The sequence below is a fragment of the Sciurus carolinensis genome, chromosome 5 (genome assembly GCF_902686445.1).
Source record: "Sciurus carolinensis chromosome 5, mSciCar1.2, whole genome shotgun sequence".
Classification (NCBI taxonomy): domain Eukaryota; kingdom Metazoa; phylum Chordata; class Mammalia; order Rodentia; family Sciuridae; genus Sciurus; species Sciurus carolinensis.
In genome coordinates, this window is record NC_062217.1 from 82465720 (window position 1) to 82490488 (window position 24769).

The following is a 24769-nucleotide window of genomic DNA, read 5'->3' on the forward strand; positions in this document are numbered from 1 at the left end:
GAGTTCAAAGCCAGCCTCAGCAACTTAATGAGACCCTGTCTCTAAATAAAATACAAAATAAGGCTGGGGATGTGGCGCAGTGGTTGAGTGCCTCTGAGTTCAATCCCTGGTACCAAAAAAATAAATAAATAAATAAATAAAAGTGGAGTTGTCTGCACCTTTCCCTGGCCTGATAAACTGATCTAGGATTTAGGATTTGACTTCTAATAATTTCCCTACTAGAATGTTATGCACTTAAGAACCACTAACTAAGAATTTCATGGAATTCCTATTTTCTACACACAAGCAACTTCTTATCCCAGTTAGTTCAAGAGTCAAAAACAAAACTAGCTTTTAATACAAACCAAATACTAAATACCCTTCTCATTTCTTATAACTGAGGTACGTATCCATTACATACATGTGACTAGCCAGTTGTCTTAATACCATTTAGTGAAAAGTCTATTCTCCCCCCACCATGGGATTATCTTGTCATCTTTATAAAAAAAAAATTTATCATAAACCCGTGGGGTTGTATTTATAAGATTGTTGCATATTACATATGCAATCAATAAATGAATGATCATGGGATATTCTAATTCTGTCATGTCCTTAGGTCCTTGAAAACTAGGATTCTTGGCATACAGGAAAGGAATTATACATGTAATATATACATTTAAGAAATTTTTTAAAAAACTACGACTAAAAACCATACAGTCCTGAGTTTGAATCAGAAATATTAGTATAAATTCATGAGATGTTTTGTCTTTTAAAAAGTTAAGTATTTACTAGTCCTGTTCACTAATGTGGCCTAGAAATAATGGCCAGCCCAATAACAATGATCACCTTTGGGGCTTGTGCTATGATCTTGAAATACCTTTTCCCTCTATAAGAAATGAGAGTCTTTTGTATAAATGGCTGGTTCGAGGGCTGAGGTATGAAATATGAAAGATGAACCTGGAACATCTTGCCATGCCAGAGAGCATGGAAATTATCAATGACTACTAAAGCAATGTCAAAAAGATGCAGGAGCCAAGGTAAAGAGGCTCTTATTCAACAAAGATGGGATAATTTGAGTTTTACAGTGATATTAAATGCTTGTTTTGTTTTGTTTTTACTGTGCTGGGGATCAAACCCAGAGCTCACACATGCTAGACAAGTGCTCTACCACTGAGCTACACAGCCCCTTATCAATTATATTCATATCCATGAATCTTTTTAAAAAACATAATATTTTCAAAAATGTTTGAACATATTAAGATTACTTTAACAAGCTAAGTGGTCACCTTCAGAGGATGGATGAGGAACCAATTTATTATCTTGAAAATTATGAATAGTGGAAGAAAAACAGCATTTATCCTGCTATACATCTACATACTGAACGGTTGGTACAATAAATGAAGGTAAGCATCTCTTTATAAAAGTCATTCTAATTAATAGATTAACAAAAATTTGAATTAAAATACCATCATTTTGCCAATCCCAATGAAGATGCAATATCCTATATTGTCCAGCAGGATAGCTACTAATCACATGTGGTTATTTAAAATTTGATTAGGTAAAGTTAAACAAAATTTTGTTTCCTCAGTCACGGTGGTCACGTTTCAAGTGTTCAACAGCCACATGTGCTAGTGGCAATCCTGCTGGGCAGTACAGCTATGGAATATTTCCTTTGTCACAGAACTTTCTGTTGGAGAGACTGGACCGGGTACCAATAATGGGTGGTGTCACAGAGTGGAAAACAGACAAGTGTCCTTAGAAGAGATCAGAACACCATGATGGTGTTTCCTGAGGGATCCAGCATGAGTCAGATCAAGACTATGAATCTAGCTGTCAACCTATAAGAAGTACAGAGGACAGGGTGATGTGTTGACCAGCAATCAGAAAAAAGTCGGATTCGGGAAATTCTACTTATCAAGTGACCTAGCTTTTTAAACAGATAATCATGAGAAGAAAAAGAAAAAGATAAGGAGAAATTTGCAAATTCAAAGATACTTAGAAATTTTTAATTATCAGAATGAAATAAGCATGTCTGTGAATGGACACTAAATGGAAACCTGCCAAAAAACGCAAAGAAATGATTACTGTAAACGTCAGGTAGCAGTTACCAGTGGGGAAAGGCTGTGACTGACACAGGGCCCCTGGAGGACTTCAGATGGGTCCAAAGAACTCTGTTGTTGACCTGAGTGCTGGCTACAAATTGTTCACCTTCAAGTCACTTACTAAACTCTATTTTTTTTTCATGACTTTCTCTATCAGTGTTTTATTTTATAATAAAAAAGTAAGGAACCCAGGTCTATCTCATTGGGGCATTCTGGCACTGACAAGCTAATTTCTATGATTTATGATCTTTAAATTTCCTTACCAAACCTTTCCCCTAAGTGGCATCTGTATTCCCCACTGCATTCACACTGAAGAAGATTACACTCTGCCTGCTCAGAATAGCTCTTTAAAGAAGGGAAAATAGCTTTTCATTCTCCCCTGCTGTCAGCATTTATGCATTTAGTTTTCTGATGAATTAACTTTTTGATAGCTCACATGTCTTTAAATGCGTCGTGGAGACCTTGTTCTCAACTCAACCTCCTTTGCTCCTCCCTCGATAACTTCCTATAGAGCACGCCACCTTTCACCTTTGTCTTTGACGGAATGTTCCTGGCAGACACATGGAGGTAATTTATTTGAGTTTATCCCCTTTAATTTCACTTAAGAGAACAGAGGCCTATAGAAGAGTGGAGCTATTTTGCAAAAGTCACAGAGCTTGTGCGAGCAACATTAGGGCTTGGACTTTGGTCTTCTAACCCCTGTTGCTCTTCCTCTTCAAAAGCTGTACAGAGACCAGGGCGGACTCTGGCTTTTCCTGAGGCTCTCACTCTCATGCTGCCTGTAATCGTCACTGTCCCCTTCCTTGTAAGATTTATCCCACTGCACATCTCATCCAGCATCCCGCCCTCCTTCTGGAGAACTCTTGCCTTTCAGTAAAAGTTTGGATGATCATTTCAATGGTGAATTTATGCATTTTGTTGAGATAAAATTTCACTGGAGTTTAGAGCACATTGAGAAGGAGAAACAAATGATTTCATATGACTGACTGTTTTGTAGCATTATTAATGAGAATTATGACCATCCTAGAGAACATGAGTAATAGGTAATAAGAACCTTCCAGGTGCTGTCAAAGGGAAATTCACCAACACTGGGGTGCAGATGATGCTGTATAACAGGATAAGAGTGACTCTTGGTGCCTTAGTCCCTTTGGCTCCTCCGCATCTCAAGGGATCTGAGTCAGCTTATGCCCACACTGTGCTGATGTGGCTCCAGCAGGCCAGCTCCCTGAAGTGGCAGACACCCCATCTCACTGTTTCTTTTCTCTGAAAAATTCATTTGATGTCTTTTTTCGGGGGTGAAAGGGGTTCCAGGGATTGAACTCAGGGTCCCTTGACCACTGAGCCACATCCCCAGCCCTATTTTGTTTTGTATTTAGAGCCAGAGTCTCACTGAGTTGCTTAGCACCTCACTTTTGCTAAGGCTGACTTTGAACTCCTCCTGCCTCAGCCTCCCAAGCTGCTGAGATGACAGGTATGTGCCACCGTGCCACGACTGATGTCATTTTTAATTAAAAAAAAAAAAGTTTTTCTAACTGTTAAATTACATGAAAATTTCATTACATAAAATCTTGAAAAATAGTCCCCCAAACAAGGAAAAGATTCACCCACTATTAAAATCTTCCAACACTGACTATTGGTACATGCCCTTGCTTTCCTCCACTCTTTCTACTTCTCCACTTTTCTCTCCTCCCCTTTCCTTATCTATTCCTTTCTCTTTCTCCATGTACTTTTTTCCATACATGCATATGTAATTTTCAAACATGCTCTTAAGGCATTTCATCTGCATTTTCATCATAGAGATGTGCTAAGAGCATTTTCTAGGTTGGGATTCTCAATTTGTTGGTCCTAAGACTGCTCCTATACTGAATTTCTTCAAGTTTTAATGCTAACTCAAGGCACACTTATTTGTCTTTGCATTTAGAATTTTTCTTGTAATCCTATTGAATACTTCTGTGTAGTCAATTAAACTATTGTTATTGTGATAAAGATGTGCAACATATAATCATTTTCCAAGTGAGGAATTCAGTACTGTTAACCATATATATCTTCTATATAACAGATCTCTAGAACTTTCTCATCGTGCAAAACTGATACCCCTGCACCCATTGAACAGCTCCATATTTCCTCTTTCCCTCAGCCCTTGATAAACGTCATTCTACTCTCTGTCTCCATGAGTTTGTTACTTCATATAAGGGGAAAATGCAGTATTGGGGATTTTTGAAACTGCTTTATTTCTCTTAGCATAATACTCTCAAGGATCATCTATGTCATACTGTAAGGTGGGATTTTCTGCCTTTTTAGAGTTGGATAATATTCCATCATATGTGTATACCACATTCAGTTTATCCCTTCATCCATGGATGAATGCAGGTTGCTTCTGCCCCTTAATTATTATGAATAATGAGGCAATGAACATGAGGGGGTATATCTCTTTGAGATCCTGCTTTTCATTCTTTTGGAAGTATAGCAAGAAGTTGATGTGATTAATCAATGATAATTCTATTTTTAATTTTTTGAGAAATTTTCATACTATATCTCTGAAAGTGCATAATGGTTCCAATTTCTCTACATTTTTACCAGCACTTGTTTTCTGGGGTTTTGATAGTAGCCATCCTAATGGAATAAGGTGATTTGATTTGCATTTTCCTTATGACTAACAATGTTTGACTTTTTTTTACATTCTTTTTTTTTACATTCTTGTTGGTATTTGTATATCTTTTCTACAGAAATCAAATTGTTATGATGTTGAGTTGTAGGAGTTCTTTTTATAGTCTTGATATTAATCCTTCATCAGATACATGGTTTCCAAATATTTAATCCCATCTCATAGGTAGTCTTCTCATGTTGTTGATTGTTTTTTCTTTGCTGTGCAGATGTTTTTAAGTTTGATGTAGTTCATTTGTCAGTTTTTATTTTTACTTTCTGTGTTTTTGGTGTCATATCTAAGAAGTCATTACTGAGACCAATGTTATAAAGCTTTAAGCCCAAGTTTTCTTCTAGATAATGAATAGTTTTAGGTTTTACATTTATGTCTTGATCCATTTTGAATTGATTTTTGTATATGGGGCAAGGTGGGGAATCTAACTTCTTTTTCTTTGCTTTCCCCATTACCATTTGTTTAACAGAGGTTCTTTTTAATGAGGTAAAATGAAAAAAATTACCAAATGTCATATGCTAAATAATCTCAGGTTTCATTGCAAAGCATAACGAGGGCAGGAGAATCTCTTGAACTTCTCTTTTAAAATAATTCTGAATATGTCAAAATGAGAAATCACCAAATACAGAGTAGTTAAGTCCCCGACATGCTCCACATATTAAATCCTGTTACTATCAGTTTGTGTATTTTCTTTATGTCCAGTCTTCATACAGTTATTATTTGAAAATACCAATACTGCTATTATTTATTCTATCACATATAGTACAAAATAGACAAATGCAGTGGCAAAGGCTGGGGAGACTGAGGCAGTTGGATCATGAGTTCAAAACCAGCCTCAGCAACTTAGCGAGGCCCTAAGCAACTCAGCAAGAGTCTCTAATAAAATATAAAAAAGTGCCGGAGATGTGGCTCAGTGGTAAAGCACCCATGGGTTCAATCCCTGGTACCAAAAAAAAAAAAAAAAAAGAAAAAGACATATAGTACAAAACAGCCAACCAGATCATCCAAATATTTAAGCATTTTATTAAGGTTATATACATATGGCTATATGTATACCTATGTGTATGTATGTACATATGTAATTACACACACAAATATACACTGCATTTATCTATGGATAGTCAGTCCCCAATTTAACAGTTTGACTTGTGATTTTTTTTTGACTTTATGGTGGTGCAAAAGCCATACACATTCAGCAGAAACTGTACTTTGAACTTTGAATTTGGATCTTTTCCCAGGTTAGCAACATGCAAGCAGATCCTCTCTTGCAGTTGGGGCAAGTGAGTAATTGTAGCTCCCTGTGAGGCAGGGAAACTACCCACACTCTACAGTGTGCTAGGTTATCAGGTTCAGTAGGTTTCAACTTATGATATTTTCAGCTTGTGATGAGTTTGTAAGATGTAAATCCGTCCTAAACCAGGGAGCATTTGTCTATGTATGTGTATGTAACCAACAAAACTGGTAAAAGGTGATATCTTCTGGGCTAAGGGAAGGAAGGAGGAGAGAATAAGAGGAGGCATGGGATAAGGTTTCATGTGGAGAAGTTCGTACTCACGACTGTTCTCTCTACCCAGAAGCTTCTTATTTTTTTCCCCAGAATGATAGTAATGTCCAGATCTGCTATTTCATTCTAGGAGGTATGCCCTCCCACCCAGGCTGTTGCAGGTCAAAATGTCCCTCCCTCAGGTTATTATCTGAGCAAGATTGACTTCAAGTAGGGCTGACTGGCAGTTTTCAGTAATTACTTCCTTTGTTTTTTTCAGCCTTTCTCATTTCAATGCCCTTAAATTATCCTGCTATATTAAAAAACACACTGGAAATGGGCCTCCCTCTCAGCTGAATTCTGCATCAGCATGTCCACTGCCCTTCATTGATGTTTTAATTCTGCAACAGCAACTCACCCACTTCTGTACCTAACCTATCACTTTAATAAAGGGTTTTTATTCTAGAGCCTTACTACAGTTACTAGAATCAAAACTGATTCACCTAACTAATTGGATAGAATGTTTTTCAAAAGGGACACCCATATGCCTTTCAGGGATCTGTTCCTGAACTTAACATTTACAAGAAGTTTTAACACAATAAAATACACACACGTGTTGCACACACACACACACAAACACACACATACACCACAGTCTTTGAAAACAAGTTTTACCACCGTGTTTGCAACACAAACATCACCAGCCCTGCTGCTTCCCCACCACTTCACAGACTGAAGCCAGGAGGTATGGAGGGAGGGGGCTCCCTCCTGTGTCATGGACCCACCAAAGCACAAGGCAGGTGGGCCTCATGGGCAACTTGCTTGATGAAGGAGGTCATGAAAATTGAATCACTTTTTGGAATGGAATTAAAATTGAAATTAGCTGCTGACACCCAAACTCAATATTACCTGGTAGGTCAACAACTCTTCTGATTTCAACTGTAACAGCCACAGACAGCTTTGCTAATAAAATCTGATATATCCCCGTCTCTACCTCCAGAAAGTGGTGCTTTTGTGTGAATTTTCACCAAGATTTTAATGGGCTTTCCACAAGGTAGTAAATGTAGTTACGAAGAGCCAAGCTCCTTGGGGTACTACAGACGTCCCCAATCTAGATCTGAGGATGGAGCTATACTATAAAAATGAACCCTGTTTGTGTTTTACTTATACTCACATTTTTAAGAGTTTATTTATTTGTGGTGCTGGGAATTGAACCCAGAGCCTCATGCATGCTAGGTAAGTGCTCTACCACTGAGCTACAACCCTATTCCTAAAGTTTATTTATATTTTTTTGGTGAAGTATTTTAAAGCAAACATCTTACCACTTTATTCTAGATACATAAAGTACATCTCCAAGAGGTTAGGCTTTTTGAAAAAATATATATAACTCCAGTGATATTTTATTCTAAACAAAATTAAAATTGATAAATGTATCTTTTTTTTTTTTTTTTAACCATGTGTCATTATACTACCATTTATAAGGAGAGAAAGAAAAACAGACAGGGGCCAAACTGGGAGGGTAGGGAGGAAAGGGAGTGGATGGAAAGGGAGTAGTGGAGAGAAGGAGAGGGAGTCCTCTGGATTTGGAAAAGGCCTGGATCCATCCCCTCAACTCTGAGCACATTAACTGCATGACAGTGGTCTCTCTGAGCCTCAGTTTCCTACCTTTAAATGGGCAACAGTTCCAACTGCTTAAGTTTGTTTGGGAGATTAAGAAACTAGACAATTACTCACCAGTACCTGCTATGCCTTAAGGGCTCAATAATGGTCATTAGTATTATTAACTATAATATATCCTTCATAGTTTCAGGAAAAAAAAATTAAAACTTAATTGTAACCATCATTCTCAATATTTTCTCTGAGCCATATTTATGAAAACAAAAGGTTTTTGGTGGTTTATCTGCTCTGCATGGTGAGAAGAAAGCAGGACCTTGTCCTTTCCCTTGCTTCCCTCCAGTCCCACACACAGGGCTATTGACCCTGGACAGCTGTGCAGAGAGCAGGGGGGAACTGAGCTGGGGACAGGAGCAGTGGGATGCATCGCCAGGCACTGTCCTGGGCAGCCCTCACTTCACTCCCTTCTTTCCTTGTAGGATCAAAAGCAGCTGGGTAAGTTGAATGAGGATCTGGTCTTAACTCCTAGCTCATGGGCTCAGGTGCTGTATTAATAAACTAATACTGTGCATAGGAAGCCTTCTTAACTAGTATAAACAGTGATTAAGAGCTCAGACTCCAGAGCCAGATCTAAGCTCAAATCCCAACCACAAATCATGGCTCTTTGAGTAAGTTGCTCAACTTCTTTGTTCCTCAGTAGCACCTCTTTAAGATAAAGATAATAATGGTAGCTATCTCAAAGATTGTTATAAGAATCAAATGAGTTACTTATCTATAAAGCATTTGACAACAGATTATAAATGTTTTCCATTATTACTTTCTGCACACTAAATCCCGTAGGTGAAGGGGAGATAGGAATTTTGTGCTTTTAATGATTTTACAAATAAAACTACTATTCAAAACTGCTGGAGAGCAATAGAAAAGTTTGAGAATGTCCACAGGCTATGTATAAGTGCTGAGAAAATTCCAATAAGAAATAGGTGTTTGTGGGGTGAAGTCTGGTTTTGTTAAATAGTGAAAAGATAGGACAAGATCTTTTTAAGGAAAGAATGTTTGGGCTTCGACCACATGCATTAGCTGATTTCACCTTCATGTGAATTTAAAGGGATCTTAGTTTCATCTGTCTATAAAATGAAGTAGTGATTTAGCCCATCACATTTTAAAGTAGTGTTTGACATGAAAACTCTCACCAGGCCTCAAGCATTTTCCCTTAAATATACATGTGTTTTCTGTATGCACACATATGCAAGTATCTTCATCTTCCTGGGTAGATATTAGGCACACCTTCTAGAGAAAAAAGAGGGATCCCCTTATTTCCTCATTATTCATGCATGGTGGCAATGCCGGGGCATGTTGAATGCAAATTAAGTGTTGGTAAAGTTCCTGTCTCTAATGAGCTGACTCTAACTGGTAAAGCAAAATTAATTGAAGATACATCTAAATAATAAACAATGCTTTGTTCATGATAGGTTTTCAGACATCTAAATATTGTACGCTAACTAGTTAACATTTTAACCTGCCAATTGGCTTGCTCTGAAGAGAGCCTGACTTTCCTATCCTGGCTGCAACCTAACTCTCCAATTTCATTCTCACCCACTCCCCGTCATCCCCCGCTCCAGCTCACAACCAGGGACTATGCCATACCCTTTTGTGCTTCTGTACTTCATACTTTTTGTTTCTCTTTTCTAGAATGAAGTTATCTCCATTTTCTCTGTCTGATGAACACATGTCCATTATTTTAAGCATGTCTTAATTGTCATCTTCTCAGACTTGCTTGCTCCAGGCAGAAGGAGTCATTTGGTCTTCTGAACCCTGACAAAATTTACTCATACCTCCATTATAGTTCTTAGTGGATTCTTAAAATTTTTTCTGCATGTCGATTTCTGCTCAAGGTTAGGAGCTATCCTGGGATCTTCAAAACCAACCACAATGCAAAGGAGCATATGGAAACTATATATATATAGAGTGTGTGTGGAAACTATATATATGTGTGTGTGTGTGTGTGTGTGTGCGCGCGCATATATATATACATACATACACAAACGTGTATATATATATGTATAATATATATATTTATATATTGAATGTGTGCAAAAAGAAAAGGGTACTATAGGAAATAAGTGCTAAAATAAGCCTATAGATAATATGTTTTTGAAAGATAGAAAGCAAAAGGACATGAAAGTGCTCCATTATTGACTGAATTGTGTCCATATGTTGAAGCCCTTGCCTCAGTACTTCAACTCTACAGGGCCTTTTAAAGAGATAATTAAGTTAAAATGAGGCCACATGGGTGGACCCTGATCCAACATGGCTTGTGCCCTTATGTGAAAGGTACAATGGGAAGACCATACGAAGATACAGGAAGGAGACGGCCATCTGCAAGCCATGGAAAGACACCCCAGGAGAAGCCAACCCTGCTGAAACTTTGACCTTGGATTTCTAGCTTCTAGTATTGTGAGAAATAAATGTCTGTTGTTAAGGCACCCAGGTTGTGGTACTTCATATTAATTAGAAACCCTCTCCATCTTTAATTTCTCACCTGTTAAAACTAAGAGTTCTTTTTCTCTATACTCAACTTTTCCTTGTTCGTGAAAATGTGAACTCTTCCACCATGGAGTTGGTGGGAGTCATGACAGATTTCTGTTTTCTGTCCTGTCCCTCTCACTTCAGTCAAGGGATTGTGAGGCACAGACTAAGCCGATTGGTACATTGTTTAGCAGCAGGTCAGCCGGTGGCACACTCAGAACAACACTGGCATTGTGTTTCCCTGGGTCTAAGTACCAACAATCCAGTAATTGTTTCCCATGTGGAATCCCTGGTGCCAGGGCCGATAGAGTTGGCTCTCAGTCCAGAGCAAACTTAACAAACAAGTTCAAGGTGAGGGCCATGTCCACTTTATAGAGATCCCGCATTGCAGCTATAAAACCAAGAACCTGCTAAAAGAAATGGGAATAATAGGTCATCTTGTACAGAAAGAGACAACAAAAGAAAAAATCTTGTTCCTAAATTCATTAGTAATTCCAGATAAAGCAGATCAGGTGAGTTTCAACAAAAGTGGGGTCATGAATTCCAAAGGTAACTGTGTTCCAAAGTCTGTGGGCCCTTCTGAACACTCAGGGAATCAAGTGATAGGATTTTAGTTGAATTTCCTCTTTGAAAACTATATTTCTGGGAACTTTTCAGATTAAGCACAAACATGAAAGAAAGATAAGAGATCAGAAAAAAAAAGTGAAGAAATTTATGCTTGTCAGAGTAGTAGAGGGAATAAACTTTTGCAACAATATCAGGTGGAGGAGATACTAGAAACTAAAGCAGATATATTAAGTTAGGAAGGAGAGTGTAATGCAAGATGATTACAAAATGACTAGGTGCTCAAGTGCCCCTTTGAAGTCTTCCTTTAACAAAAAAAGGAAGGAAATTTAAGGCTCTGGTGCTCTCTTCAATCAGTTACCCGAGTAATACTGGTGAAAATGTACATAAGTACAATGAATTACACCCAGAGAGAAAAGCTTTCATGATCAAAACCTCCCCCATGTAGTCCCAAAGAGTCTGAAAAATGGTTGTCAAGCATTAAAAAAAAAAAAATCAAGGCCCCAGGAAGGAATAAAGGCAAACAGTAGCTTTTCATTTTAAATAAGCTTGTTCTCTCAGAGAATATTAAAAACAAGTAATGTCAATTCTGAATTTATGGAAATTCACTGAGAAAAATCACCTCATTTCTCAGCAGTGCTGACTCCAGTATCTTCACAGTTGTGTCTCTGAATTCCACCTGGGAAAGCACAATGATGTGCTTTTCTTCCCTTTATTTTCAGATATTGGTTGACTCTATATATGGACATGGTTAAAAATAAATCAGGAAGTAGAGAAGGATTGCCCACATTCTTGGGTTAGCCTCTTAGAATCATTTCTGTTTTAGAGCTTTTTGGTGGTAACTCTCATGTACCTCTGAATAAGCTGTGTGCATTGCTCCATCCATGAATTAACTTTAAGTGCTACCTTTTAAGTTTCTGTTATGAAGGATGCTCATTTCCTTATCCTGGGTCCCTCTCCCAATTTTAACAATTGTTATGTTTAGTCCTTACTTGGTTGTGCTGATAAAACAAAATACCACTGACCGGGTAATTTATAAACAATGGAAATTTCTTACAGTTCTGGGTCTGGATGTCCACACTCAAGGCACTAGCAGGTTTGGTATCTGATGAGGGTCTGACCACCACTTTCAAGATGGCGCTTGATTGCACCATCTGGAGGATTACAAATTCTGTGTCCTCACAGTGCAGAAGGGACAGAAGGAACCAACTCCCTCCCTGAAGTTCATGTTCAGGTCACTAATCCCATCCTTCAGGGTTCTGCCCTCATGACTTAATCACCTCCCTGAATCCCCCACCTCTTAATACTATCATGTTGGTGATTAAATTTTAACATCTGGGTTTGGGAGGGGGGTACATTCAGAATATAGCAGATAGAATATAGCAGGTCATCTATTGGTTACCTCTGCAATTTTATTCCTAGACTTAAACCTCTATTTCTCACTCTTCCATTTTTCCCCAGTGGGGGCATTGCCTGTTCATATTTCAGAATAAAGGCCTTGTTTAATCATTCCAAGTGCTTGGTTGACATTTGAGAGGCTGCTTCCCTTGAATAGGGAACCTGCCTGGGAACTCTGCATTTGTGCAAGGAGGACCTGCTAAGGCAGGGTTTGCTTCGTGGGGAGTATTCTTCCAAGACAGTCTCTTTGATTTCTCTTTAGGAGAACCCTCCAAGTCTGGAAATTGGGAGTAAATGTTGGCTGCTTTTCATGGCCTTCAGGGCTAGGGGAGACTGCCACTGTGGTTTCTAAGGTGGACTTCAATTTGTTCCTGGTGTTCAGCACCTTTTCTTGTTCTCATCATTAAAGTCCATTGGCCCCAAGCCCAGAGCTTCCCTGAAGTTTTGCCAGAAAGACTGACTCCCATTTCCTCCTCTAGCTGCCTTCTGCAAGTACTCTGGGCTGCAATGACTCTGCTCAGTTTCAGTTTCACATAGCAACACATTTAGGTTTGCTTTGTCTTCAGGGAAAGATTAAAATCCCTCTATTGATGGCGGCTCCCACTCCACTTCTCTTCACTGTTGCACATTAATTCTCATTTTCACTTACTGTCATTTTATTGGGATCTTAAAAGGGAAGCAAGAGAGCAATAGAGATGGAGATAGAGATAGAGGTAGATATAGATACAGATGCAGTTCTTACCCTTATTCTGAGTCAGCCATGTTGAATCAGAACCAGAACCCATGAAAACTCTTAAAAAATGAACACATACTATACTTACGTTTTTGGAGTTTTTTTTTTTTTTTCACTTTGTTGTATATTTTGAAGTATTTTCTTCATCACTATTGTTTTTCACATGTCTGCATAGTATTCCAGTACATGGATAGACTGTAACCCATTTAACAGGCCATCCCTATTCCCTGGCATTGAAGTTTGTTTATAAATTTTATTCTAGTAAATACATCTGCAATGAATATCTTTATCAGTATAATCTGTGTGTCTCACTGACTAATGCCTTGGGATATCTTTCTAGAAGTGAAATTCCTTTAGTCAAAAGGTTGCACATTGGGCTAGGGACATAGCTCAGTTGGTAGAGTGCTATGCCTAGCATACACAAGTCACTGGGTTCAATCCCCAGCACCACTAAAAAAAAAAAAAAAAAAAAAAAAAAAAAAGTTTGCACATTGTTTAAACATTTATTTTCTGATACACAAAAACATAAAAATTGCACATATTAATGAGGTACCATGTAATGTTTCAATACAAGTATACATTGTGTAACATTTAAATCATGATACACATCTCCTCAAAGGGTTACATGTTTTTAAGGAATTTTTTTAAGCTTTAAGGATTTTGATGATACACATTGCCAATTGCTTTACAGAGAGTCCTTGTCATTTTTCACTCCTATTCTATATTAGAACTAATTGTCTTCCAATCTTGGACATTATACTTCTAAACTTGCAAATTTGACAGGGGAAAATGCCATATTATTTCAATTTTTGGCTGACTTTATTGTTAATTATAGAATCCCTGCTATAAGGGGAATAATGGCACTTTGTATCTTTACCTTCACTGGCTCCCTGCAGAGGAAGTGAGAGCTCTAAAAATTGCAGCAAACAGAATGAATGCAGCTGTGTTGTCCTGCTAAGTTGCCTCTTCCAGAACCCTATTAGTTCTACCAGTCAAGAGAGCGTCAATCAAGGAGTGGGGAAAGAGTCTGAGGAAGATGGCTCTACATTGGACTGCATTCCCTTTGTGCAGCAGATTCTATAGGGAATGAGGAGAATATGATACAAACCTGGGGACGGGACTGTGATTTAGGACCAGGATTAATGTAACAGGATCCAAATTTACTTAAGGTTGAAAGATGTCCATGAGTCAACTCCAAACCTTTTGGCCCTTCTGGTTGCTGTAGAGATGAATTTCTTCACTTGAATCTGCATCAGCCTCCTGGTTTGTAGTCAATAATCAACTCTGGATAAGGGAGCAAAGAATCCATCCTAAGGCTTTTGGACCCCTGTTAAAAATGAAAATATGTTTGCATTATCTGTAAATATAGCATATTATTGATTCCATTCTTGTTAGTAATAATAATGAAAGACTAGGAAAATCTTTCTAATTCCAACAAAATAAACAATATTGATACTTGAAGTTATGCTAGATTTGTCCTATCAGTTGAGGCTCACTCTCACTTTTTTCATTCTCCAGATAGTTCAGATTATAGATGTTCCTTGACTTACAGTGGGGTTACATCTCAATAAATTCATTATAAATTGAAAATATTGTGGGTTGAACATTCATCCAATGCACTTAACCTACCAATCATCTCCACTTAGCAGTTCAGCCTACTGTACAAGGTGATTGTTCCCCTCATGATCATGAGGCTGACTGGAAGATGTAGACACTGCTACTACCCAGCATTGGGATAGAGAGAAGATCAGACCATATGTCACTAGTCTAGGGAAAGATCCAAATTCAAAGAACAATTGACTACAGATGCATGCCACTTTTTGCACCATCATATAGTAAAAAAATAATAAGTTGAGCCATCTGTCCTTAAGGATTATTGCCCTAGGAGATTTGGTAAGTGGTCATTCTATGCCTTATCTTCTATTCCTTAGCAGCAATATTTTCTCAGTTGACTACCTTTTCCTTCTTGGCCTTCTCTCACTCTCTCATTCATCCTTCAATCTAATTTGAGATGGTAGTATCCCTCTCTTTCAGCACTCCGGGCCTAATACCTTTCTTGCTGACCCATGACCTTGTTAGGGGCAGGATACTGATAAGGCCAGATTTTTCTATCCTCTGGCATTGCAGCCAAGCTGTACGGTTTGACCTAAGCATTTTCTACCTCCAATAAAAACTGCCCCCGTGGAACTCATCAGGTCAGTTCAATACTCTGCTCTTCTTGTCCTACAGCACTTCATAGTACCTTGCAGAACATACCACACTGAATTATAATGAATTGTACATGTGTTTTTATCACCAATCAGAATGCTGGTGAGCTTCTAATACACTGTTTTACCCATCCTTATAATTCCATGCCTAGGAAGGATGCAATTCCATTCTCATATCCATTTCTTGTGCCAAGCACCAAAAAGAGATAGTCAATGTTGGCTGAACTAAATGTTCTGATTAACTGAACATAAATAGCTCTTTACAAATACCTCCAATCAGTAGTTTGTTATAGTACCAGTGTCTAATCAGGAGGTGCCAATGTCTCCGTCCTACTTTGTCTTCTGTCTTGACCTTTAGTTCTCTGTTCCCTACCTACATGGTCTGGGGATTCAATCTCCTTCTGCAAGTTCCTCAACATCTAGTTGTCGTGTTTGGTCTAGGTTGCTGTTGCTACATATTCTTACCCTGGCATTAATCTTTTATGCTATTTCACTGTTCAGTTGCTAACGCCTCTGTTCTGTTTCAGATATTTGTGAGTCAGCTGTATCAATCCTTTTTGTGTTGCCTTAATAAAATATCTTAGGCTGAGTGATTGGTAAATAGGTTTATTCAGCTCACATTTCTTGAGTCAAAGAGCATGGCACTAGAATCTGCTCAGCTCTGGAGAGGATGTTCTGGATACATCACAACATGGCTGATGGCCTCATGGTGGGGACAAGTGCAAGACAGGAGGTCAAAAGGAAAGACAGGAACCCATAAGGATGCATGGGAGGTGCCAGGCTCCCTGTAACAACCCATTCTCTTGGGAACTAACTGGGGTCCCATGAGAACTACATTAATCCCTTCCAAGGGTAGTGCCCCCAGTAACCTAATCACCTTCTTCTAGGGTTCACCTCTTAAAAGTCCCACCACTTTAACACCCTAACATCGGAGACCAAGCTTCCAGCATATGGACCTTTGAGGGACAAACCACATCCAAGTCATAATGAGAGCTTTCTAAAATTCTAATTCTTGTGTCGACAGACTTTCTGTAACATGGGAGGCTACTTACTGTGATGAGTCACAGACAATACAGTCTGATTTCCTGGAAGCTGGGTTCCCAGGAATAGCATCCCCCAGGAAGTAGTACAAATGCTGGCACTGAGGAATTTCCTGGCTCTCTTCCCTAAAGTGTTCCTGAAACACCACTTAAAAGTCTATCTGGACAATTTCCACTTGAAGATTTAGTTTTGTAAACCACTTTGCATGACTTATATCTGCATGTGCCAAAGTAAAACATTACATTTTTATAACAGTTATTTAAAATCTTGCATGAAAGTTATTTTGGCTCAAATCATCCTTAGTGACATGAATTCTCTAATGAATTGATTGTTTCATAGAGCTACTTCTGCAAAGCAACTATGTTATCTTTTTAAATAAAACAAGAAAACAAAATCAGTTATATAAACATCAGCTCAAGTATGGAGAATGTATTCTCTGAGGGTATGGGTTTAATCTTTCATACAGATTACTTGAGTGTTGAAAATGTTTTCTACAAGTATGAATGTTGAAGAATAACTTCTCATTAGTGGAAAAGTACAACATGTTCATATGTGGTGTTGACTGACAAATACAGACTCTGGTTAGATTTTATAATTCAGATGTGCTGTAAGGGAAAACAGTGACTCTCCAGATATAGCTTATGGAGACACTGCTAGACAGTTCCTTGAAAGTCTATAAAAGAATGATTGTCATTTCTCTTTCTGGTGGCCTGTCAAATCTGATTGTCAGTTTTCCGCATTGCTTCCTGACAGAACTGACTGGAACCCAATATGTGAAGATATTGTGTTGGTTGTTGGCAGACAGCCTCAGTTCCTCTCCACAGAACTGTTCTGGTATCCCCTCAATAGGGCAGCCTGCCTTTCCTCCCAAGCAGAGATCTAAGAGAGGACAAGCAGAGTCACAGTGTCTATTATGACCTAGCCTTGAAAGTCACACACTATTATTCTTGCAGTGTCCTTTGGGTGTCACAGGTCAGCCCTGTTCACTGTGGGAGATGAGCATTCAGCTATCTTATTCCATGCCTGTGCTGAAACACAGCACTATAGACCAGGTGGTTTATAAACCACAGAAATTTACTTTGCACGGTTTTTGGGGCTGGGAAGTGCAGGATCGAGGTATGAGCAGATTGGGTGTCTGGTGAGGGTTTTTTCCTTCATAGGTGACACCTTCTTGCTGTGAACTCACATAGTAAAAAGGGCAAACAAGCCCTCTGGGGCCTCTTTCATAAGGGCACAAATCCCATTCATGAGGACTCTACCCCCATGACCTATTCACCTCCCAAAGTCCCCATCTCCTAATATAATCATCTTGGAGGTAAGAATTTCAATGTATGCATTTTGGTGGAACTCAAACACTGGACAATGCTGGGGATATAGCTCAGTTGGTAGAGTGCTTGCCTCACATGCACGAGGCCCTGGGTTCAATCCCCAGCACCAAAGAACATAAACAAAACAAACAAACAAAACACACCCAGCAACAGGTACAGCGGTGGTGGGGGGATCATGGGACCATGCTGGGGGCTGACTGCTACATTATCATTTCCTGACCTTGTGCTCTATGCCCTGTATCTGTGTTCAGCACTCCAGCTTCATTATCTCAGGCAGCCCTCACAATCATTCTCATCTGGTAGGTACTTTTACTTTCATTTAAAAGAAGAAATGTAAGGAATCCCACAAAACCATGCTGGACACGGGAAATCACATAAGAGGGTTTATTAAGAAAACAGAGTGTCTCCCTGCAGGGCAAGAGAGAAAATGAGAGGAAAAGAAAGGGAAAGAGAAAGGGCGCAGGCAAGAAAGAGTGGGAAAGTGAGGAGGAGAGAGAAAGCAAGTCACGGGGAGAGAAAAGCAAGAGAAAAGATGGCGGGGTAGCCACCCTTAAGCAGTTGAATTCCGCCAGGCTAACAGGGGACCAATAACGGAGAAGGATACTTGCAAGCTGACTGATGAACCAATAGCTAGCTAGGATGTTCACTGACTGATAAGTGGTTGGGAGGCGGGGAAAATAGCTGCACGGGAAAGGGCGAGGAGAGCAGCTTTCAGACTGACAAGCTAGGTTGTGATGCAACGCAGCTTTGTATTACAAGAAATATCTCAAAAAGACTGATCAACTTGTTCAATATCTTACAAATTTCAATAGGTAGAGATAGGATTCCAATTTAGGTCCAACTGTCTCTGAAGCAGTCACTGCTGTAGACTGAATTGTGTCACCAAATGAATTTGTCGAAGCCCTAACACACAATGTGGTGGTATTTGGAGACAGGACCTTTGAGAGGAAATTAGGTTTAGATGAGGTCATGAGGATGGAGTCTTCACCCTGGGATTAGTGCCATTATAAGAGGTTAAGAGGAGATACTACAGTGCTTTCTATCTCTCCTTCTCTCTCTCCCTCCCTTCCTCCCTCTCTTTTTCCCTCACCCTCAGGCATCCATGCATCCATCTCCATCTTTCTATCTCCATCTCTACTCCTATCTCTCTTTACCATGTGAGGACACAGCAAGAAGGTGGCCATCTACAAACCAGGAGGAGAACCTTCACCAGGAATTATACTGGCCGGCACCTTAATTTTGGACTTCTCTGCCTCCAGACCAGTGAGAAATACATACTGTTATTTAAGCCATCTACTCTGCTGTCATCATTACAGCAACCCAAGCCGACTAGAACAACCACTATGCTCACTTTTAATTCTTACATTTACAAAGCCAACATAAAACCTTTGTTGCAATGTAACAACTATGCCTACATTATAGATAGAATAACTGAAAGCCAAACAGGATTTGATCACAGGAAATGTGCGAACTGGTGTTAATTTTGAATTCTCTGTCAACTCACTGGTGAAACCCTTAGCTTATTGCCTAAAAAAGTTAAATGTCATTATTTGGGCCTTGTCTAGTGTTTGTTTCTTCTTATAGCTCTCTTTATCTTTGTTAACCCATACCACACTGGGTCACATCAGGACTGTTCATGCCACCACAGATACTTTTCAATCTTGGCCTGAGATCTCTCAGAGTTTACATGTCTTTTGCTTATTTATTTATTTTGAACTCTAAAAAAATTAATAAATAAATGTCCTGGGGATTAAACTCAGGACCTCACTCATGCCAGGCAAGTGTTCTACCACTGAGCCGCATCCCCAGCTCTCTCATAGTTTAGATAATACATCACCAAATATATGTTTTTAGTCTTTAGTGATTCCCTGTTTTGATCAGTCACTACATAGATTTGGGCAAATGGTGGAACTTTAGGGAGTGCATTAATCTTCAGTTCTCTTGAACTTCCTGTAATGTGTCATTCTTCTCTGAGCTTCGTTGCCTCAGGAGGACACTTCCTGAAATACTTCTTAAATGCCTTTTTTTTTTTTTTGTTAGAGAGAGAGAGAAAAGAACAAGAAAACCACCGAGCTATTCCTTTATTGTAGGATTGCCATCTCCCAGTGACTGCAGCTACAGAGTTGGCTGTTTCTCTGGCTTGCTTATGTTTGGGCTGTATAAAGATAACTCAGAACTGGAGTGTCATTATGTAAAAAAAAATTTTGTTCATAGTCTTCAAAAGTATCTGTTCTGTATATTGTATTCTGCTTCAGCGTCATAATTGTGTTCCTAAAAACATTTCACACTGTCAGACTCATATTGTAAAAATATTTCATTTTGAAAAATAATGGACTCATAGGAAGACTTTGAATAATGTTACTTTTGCTGAGGTTTCCATAGTAATCTGTTTTTCTAACTGCCAGCTTCTCTTATTATTACTAACTACAACTATAAATTGGTTGATCAACTCTAACACTGAAAATCAAAAGACCTGATGTAATGAGGAAATCCTGAGCAGAACATAAAGCAGACCCACGCATAGGTTGCTACCAGCTGACCCGCCCAGAGACCACCACCCAACCCAAAGGCCAGGCCTTTCAGTAAGTGGTTCTGTGTTTCTCCACCTCAGGAGACTGGAGTGCCCAGTCTCCAACATCATCTCTTCTTCCCAACAGCAGTCTGACAAATACTCCCCAGTTAGTTAATAACTTCTCATTTACAGCAGGAATGTGCCATATGACCCAAACTACATAGACATTTGGTCATTATAAAAGTTGCACAGTATGTTGGGCAACTGTTGACATATGCGGATTATTTTTACCTGATGCTTTCAGGATTAAAGGAATTTCTTCAGCACATAAGCTCAATCCTGTGAAATTTAAAATCATCATGAAACACAAATCAGATGTGTTCCCTTCGTTCCGTTGCTGTTCTCATCCTGTACCTTACATCAGAAGTTTCCAGGGGATGGAGCTTGCTTAAAATACAGATTGCTGGGCTCCCTGGGTTTCCAATCCAGTGATCTGGAATGGGGCCTGAGAATTTGTATTTTCAACAATCCCTGGTGATGCTGGGGCTGCAGGTCCAGAACCAATGCATGACACTTATTGAAGAGAAGAACCACATTCTAGACTTACCCATCTCCAGGCCCTAGCATACTGCCTAGCACATAATCACTTCCCATTAACTAAAAACAACTTGTATTTGGTACTTACTATATGCTACTACTCCCTGTGTTAAGAACTTTGCAAGGATTACCTCATCTAATTCTTACAACTCTTACCAGATAGACCCTAATTTATAGTCTAATTTTACAGAAGGAAAAATGATACCCTAGAGAGGTTAATTGACTAGCCCAAAGTCACACAGTGGGACCAGAGAAATGTATTGGAGATTGAATTGGAAAAAATAAGATTACTGGGCAATGTTCCCTTTTTGGTGATTATTTTCAATTTCTTATAAAATCCTTGCCACGGATAAATCCAGGAATATTTTAAAAGAGGAAAACATATACACATTCAACAGAGAAACTTTCACATGAATATTGAGGGAAGGAATAAAATTGACCAAACTCATCTTCTGCAAACACTCTTTTCTCTGTAACTCCAGGGGCCTGGGTGTCAAAGAAATCACCTTCAGGTAGCACTTACCAGGGTTTCTAAAGAACCCTTTTGCCCCAACCAAGGTGGACCTCAGCAGTAGCCTCTGCTTGGTGTCAGCAGCTGTCACTAAAAATGTGTCCTCAAAAGTAACTCCTGGCTCACTCAGAAAAGCAGAGCCCCTTTCTTTTCCCAGTCTGTTTCTTGTAATTTAGCGAAGAATCTGGACTTGTCCTTGTGGGGAGTCTTATCTGCTCTCTTCACTGTAAACACTTGTACTGAGAGCTGCAAAGTCTGCCTAAAGTCACCTGGGAAAAGCTGGAGGGGTTGTCACTCAGCCCAAGACAACTGGAGTCCCCTTGCAGGGCAGATAGAGCTAATTTTCTTCAGCCCTCTATATGTAACCAAGAGAATGCTTGGAGAGAATGCCCTAATAGTAAATACCACGCTGTTTAGACAGTATTCTTGCTAGCTTTTCCATTAGGGATCAAATTCTGAAGTTTTCTTCAAAAGGCTTGTAGGTCTTAGTTATCCCCCAAGGAGAAACAATCACCAAATGGCCTGTAGTTCAGTTGATTTGTTTATTTCAGCTGTCTTTAGTGGGAAAATTGATCCCAGGCAACCCTGCTGTGATCAGTGGCTGAAGATAAAGCAACCCTGTACTCCTGTCTCTCTCCACGCCTCCCTCCCCTCCCCCAAACTGGGAGGATTTTTTTTTTTCCTCCTCTGTAAAAAATCAGGATTTAATGCTACTGCTTAATTTCCTAGTTAATGATTATTGAGAAATTGAAGTGTAGCTTGGAGGAAACAGCAGAATGGAAAGACTCCTCGCCTTTGCAAATGAGGCTCTCTGGGCAGGTCGCCTAGGTTACTTGCTTTGGTCCTGTTGTTTTGCTTTGAGAAAGATTTATGGCTTAAGTTGTCTTTTCCTTGCTTTGTCTCGAACATGCACCAAAGCAGTAGGAACCACAAGTAAAGTAAGTTTCTAAACATTTTCTTTGTGAAGAGCATGGACTTTGTGGTCAGATTTCTGGATTCAAACTCTGGCTGTGTGTGTGACCCTGGGCAAATTATCTTGTGTCTTGTGCCTCATTTTTCTCACCTGTAAAACGGAGATAATAGTAGTACCCAATTCCTGCAGTTCCACGAAGATTAAAGTTAATACTTATGAAGTTAATACTTATGAAGTTCTTAGATTTTGGCACAAAGTGGTCAGTCTTCTATATCCATAGGTCTACCTCCACAGATTTCAACCAACTGAGGATGGAAAAATATTTTTGTCTGAAAAAGTATGTCTATACTGAACACACAGAGACATTTCTCATTATTATTCCTTAAGCAATACAGTATAACAACTATTTTTATAGCACTTACCCTGTGCCAGGTATAAGTCATCTAGAGATGATTTAAAGTGTATGGGAGGGTGATCTTAGAGTCTGTGCAAATACAACACCACACAAGGGACTTGAGCATCCCTGGATTTTGATTCTGCATAGATACTGGATACTAGGGATGTCTGTATTCCATCAATACTTGTTCTCGTTATTAAAAATGCTTAAAGTATCTACTAAAGAAGTCTTTGTGCATATGCAAAAATATTTGTGCAAATATTTAGGAGTGGGAAGGGCTGCCCCGTGGTTAGCATTATTGCCTACAAGATCCTTACAGTTTAGTAGAAGAGGCCAAACAGGTATGGACAGAAAAGTTCACAGAGTGGTACTTAGGAAGGTGAACTCAGGCACTGCATCGTCAGGAGAGGGTGGATGGTGCAGACTGGGGAAAGCTTCCTGGGCTAATGGGTCAGGGGCAGAAAAATTCAAGATAACAAATGATAAAGAGGAAGTAGGAGTTGTCCCTTGCTTGTGAGACTTTTTTTTTTTTTTTTTTTTTTTTTTTAACAAAAGCAATCCAGATCCATTGGGGAGTATACAGGAATGTTTAAAGTAGAAAATAAGTCATTTGAGGTCCTCCACCCAGAGATAACCATTGTAATTCCCTAACACATTTCCTGTTTTAGCCTTTTAAGATAACCTGGGCAAACCCTGGCCATGGGAAAGGAAGACTCAAGTGCCCTGAGACTAACTTGTGCCATTGGGAATGATCCTGGGTTTGTCAGGACAGGCTTGTGGTTCTGGGGACCCATTGGTCCACACAGTGGACCAATGAGCACAGGATTTCTCACAAGGAGCAACAGGATTTCTCAGAATTATAACCAGCTTCCTTTAACCCTCTGCTCAGCCCAGATTGTTTGGGACTGAGTCTGCAAAACACTAAAAAACATGCCAATTCAACACAGAAGGCAGTTTTCTGAGATTATATAGAGAAAGCAACTAAAGGTAAACTGATTGGGGGTTTAAAAAGATTTGTTTATAGTTTCAAAATGTTAGTTTTGTTTGGCTATTTTATTTGTACTGTCTGCTATGAGGATTCAAATTGAGGATGTCCTCCCAAGTTTCACTGTGAGAAGCTTGGTCATCCGTGTGATGGTGTGGAGGTGGCAGAACCTTTAAGAGTTGGGGCCTGGTGGGCGGTGGTTAGGTCACTGGGGTCACTGCCCTTGAAAGGGATTAATATAGCTCTCATGGGACTGTGGTTAGTTCCCTAAAGAGGATTATTATGAAGAGAGTGAGGCTGACCCCTGAATCTCTTTGACTTCTTGTCCTGCCATGTGCTTTCTCCTTCTACCACACACTTCCACCATGATGATGTCTGCCATGTTGTGACATGGTCAGGAGGGCCCTCGCTAGAGGCCGAACAGATAGGGCCACACAATCTTGGACTTCCAGCCTCTAAAACTGTGGGTTAAAAATACATCATTTATTCATAAATACATCTTTATAAAATACATCTTTCCTTTATGTCTTTTCCGCTGTTACAGCAGCAGAAAACAGACTAATATGCCACTTTAGAATTATTTTCATTCCCTGTGTGTAATGATGAGGAAGGTAAGAGCTACACTTCTTTCTCTTAAGTCACCACACTCCCAGGGAGCTGTAGAAAGTTCTTCCAGGACACAATCTGGACCCAAAACTCCCATGGAGATCTGAAATAAAATAAAGACAGTGGAAAGAAAAAGACAACCACATTTTTCCTATGCAGCAGCACAATGTCAGATTATCTCAAAGGAAAATGAATCCCATATACAAGGCAGTGCTTTCTTCTAGATTTTGGTGAAAATAGTAGACTGTAAGTGGATTTGCTCATCGATCTTCAAATGATTGGACATGGACATTCAACCTTTTCAAAAGCTAAATAACCTGCTGGGTACGTGGCATATGCCTATAATCCCAGCAATTTGAGAGGCTGAGATGGGAGGATTGCAAGTTTAAGGCCAGCTTTAGCAACTTAGCCAGACTCCATCTCAAAATAAAAATAAAAGAACTGGGAATGTAGCTCAGTGGTAAAGTAGCCCTGGGTACAATCTGGGACCCCTGTAAAAGCTAACTGACCCATTTATGGAATTGCCAACTTTCACTTAGTTGTTTTGCATTGTCTAGATCCTACTTTCATCTGCTGTAATAAGCAAGAGAGTATAATTACTGCAAATTTTGCCTTTT

General features: G+C 39.3%; 1 protein-coding gene across 3 annotated transcripts in view; it reads left to right on the forward strand.

Annotated features, from left to right (window-relative positions):
• Spata13 (spermatogenesis associated 13) overlaps positions 1-24769 on the forward strand; it is a 322568-nt gene that overhangs the window by 106172 nt on the left and 191627 nt on the right. The window contains exon 1 of one of the 3 annotated variants that reach the window (XM_047552801.1): positions 22131-22189. The exons of the other annotated variants lie outside the window; for them this stretch is intronic. The gene's annotated coding sequence lies outside the window, so the exon portion shown is untranslated. Of the gene's footprint in view, positions 1-22130; positions 22190-24769 lie in introns of those variants that run through there. 3 annotated transcript variants of the gene reach the window in all.